This window comes from Heptranchias perlo, chromosome 40, assembly GCF_035084215.1.
Source record: "Heptranchias perlo isolate sHepPer1 chromosome 40, sHepPer1.hap1, whole genome shotgun sequence".
Classification (NCBI taxonomy): Eukaryota; Metazoa; Chordata; class Chondrichthyes; order Hexanchiformes; family Hexanchidae; genus Heptranchias; species Heptranchias perlo.
In genome coordinates, this window is record NC_090364.1 from 14,339,743 (window position 1) to 14,342,870 (window position 3,128).

A 3,128-nucleotide genomic window follows, 5' to 3' on the forward strand; every position below is an offset into this window, starting at 1 on the left:
AACCCAGCAATTACAGGCCAGGTTTACATCCATCTGAGAGGGCAGTTCTGCTAAAGCAGCACTCCCTTAGAGCATTAAATATCCAAGTCCTTTACTGGGACTTGTTTGAACCCATAATCTTCTGACTCAAGAGTCACTGAGTCAAAGCTGACACCGAGATATAAGTGTAAACCATTCAGGTAAAGTATTATTTTATCAGTCCGACTAGTGGAAAATGACACAAAATTTAAGAGTAAATTTAAAACCAATCTTAGAAAAAGAATTGTGACACAAAGGGTGATAAATATTTGGATTAATCAACCAGGTAAGATAGTGGAATCAAAGATATTAATTAAGTTATTTACAGATCACTGCCCTAGATCAAACCCAGATATTGTATCTGCTATTCTCCCATTATTTTTTGTGCCTAGAATATTTCAATAATCTTGAATCACTCACAAGATCTGAATTTTTAGGAGCTGGAACGGTGACTAGACTGAACAAACCTTTTTCAACCATTCTCTCTGAAATCGGGTCATTTAAGTTTTATTGTTAGGAAAAAAAAATCACTATATTTTCAGTATTAAAAAAATTAATTTGATTTAGCACAAAAAAGTGGTTCCCTTGATGGCTCAGCTGGTTATGGCAGCAGATAGCCAAACCGTACATGAAGATCCTTTTATGCCAAGTCAGCTAGTCTCAGCTGCAGCAGCTGTAGGGACACTATAATTAACCTAAGCGTCCCTAGGTTACAGAAGGGAAAAATCAGCTGAGACTCCTGCTCCCTATCACTATCCAGTGAACTCTGGAACTGTGTGCGTGAGGATAGAATGGGCCTGGGCTGCGATGTGCTCCCACAGTCGGAGAACTATTAACAGCTTCTGTCCAGAGACGAATATGAAGAATGGAGACTTTGGTGGTGAGTGCCTGAAGAACCGAACTCCGGTGAGCAGTCGAGACTTGGGACAGGAAGAGAAAAGAAACTCAATGTTAATTGGACGTCAAAGCCCAATAAGAATCTAATTAAACATGCTGTGGATTTAAGTTGCTATGTGTCTCATCAAATTATACCTGACCTGTGAGTGCTTGATACTGACAATATATTCCCACCACCGACACCTCTTTAACAATGTGTGAAAATTCACTTTTTTAAAAAAGAAGCAAAATGCATATCTGAATAGATTTTGACCTTACTTAACTATTTTAGAATGTCCCTCTTGATGCCACCTCCTTATATCTAGAATCATAGAATGATGCAGCACAGGAGGCCATTCGACCTATCGCACCTGTGTCGGCTCTTTGAAAGAGCTCTCCAATTAGTCCCACTCCCCTGCTCTTTCCCCACAGCCCTGCAATTTTTTTCCCTTCAAGTAATTATCCAATTCCCGTTTGAAAGTTACTATTGAATCTGCTTCCACCGCCCTGTCAGGCAACACATTCCGGATCATAACAACTCGCTGTGTTAAAAAAAAAATGTCCTCATCTCCATTCTGGTTCTTTTGCAAATTACCTTAAATCTGTGTCCTCTGGTTACCGACCCTTCTGCCACTGGAAACAGTTTCTCCCTATTTACCTTATCAAAACCGTTCATGATTTTGAACACCTCTATTAAATCTCTCCTTAATCTTCTCTGCTCTAAGGAGAACAATCCCAGCTTCTCCAGTCTCTCCACATAACTGAAGTCCCTCAACCCTGGTACCATTCTAGTAAATCTCTTCTGCACTCTCCCCGAGACTTTGACATCCTTCCTAAAGTGTGGTGCCCAGAACTAGACACAATACTCCAGCTGAGGCCTAACCAGTGATTTATAAATGTTTAGCATAATTTGCTTGCTTTTGTACTGCCTCTATTTATAAAGCAAAGGATCCCGTATGCTTTTTTAACAGCCAATTTGTTGGCTAAGGTGGATTTGGGAAATTAGATCAAAAGATATGATGGCAGATAAGCAATGGCAAACATTTAAAGAAATAATTCATAATTCTCAATGAATGTACATTCCCTTGAGGAATAAAAATTCCACGGGAAAAGTGATCCAACCGTGACTAAGTAGAGAAGTTAAGGATAGTATTAGATTAAAAGAAGAGGCTTATAATGTTGCCAAAAAAGTGTTGTAAACCTGAGGAATGGGAGGGTTTTAGAAATCAGCAAAGGATGACCAAGAAATTGATGAAGAGGGAGAAAATTGAACATGAGAGTAAACTAGCAAGAAATATAAAAAACAGATTGTAAAAGCTAATACACATATGTAAAAAGGAAGAGATTAGCAAAAGTTAACATGGGTCCTTTAGAGGCAGAGACAGGAGAAATTATAATGGGGAATAAGGAATGGCAGATGCGTTAAACAAATATTTTGTACCTGTCTTCACAGTAGAAGACACAAAAAACATACCAGAAACAATGGGGAACCAAGGGTCTAATGAGAGTGAGGAACTTAAAGTAATTAATATTATTAAAGAAAAAGTACTGGAGAAATTAATGGGACTAAAAGCCGACAAATTCCCTGGACCTGATGGCCTACATCCTAGGGTTTTAAAAGAGGTGGATGCATTGGTTTTGATCTTTCAGTATTCCCGAGATTCTAGAACGGTCCCCGTGGATTGGAAGGTAGGAAATGTAACCCCGCTATTCAAGAAAGGAGGGAGAGAGAAAACAAGGAACTCTAGGCCAGTTGGTCTCACATTGGTTGTCGGGGAAATGTTAGAATCTATTATTAAGGACCTAGTAACAGGGCACTTAGAAAATCATAATATGATTAGGCAGAGTCAACATGGTTTTTGAAAGGGAAATCGTGTTTGACAAATCTAGTAGAATTTTTTGAGGATGTAACTAGCAGGGTAGATAAGGGGGAACCAGTGGATGTAGTATATTGATTTTCAAAAGGCATTCAATAAGGTGCCACATAAGAGTTGTTACATAAGATTAGGGATCATGGGATTGGGGGTAATATGTTAGCCTGGATTGAAGATTGGTTAACGGACAGAAAACGGAGAGTAGGAATAGTCATTTTTAGGGTGGCAGATTGTAACTAGTGGGGTGCCGCAAGGATCAGTGCTTGGGCCTCAGCTGTTTACAATCTATATTAATGACTTGAATGAAGGGACCAAGTGTAGTGTCTCCAAGTTTGCTGATGGTACAAAGCTAGGTGGGAA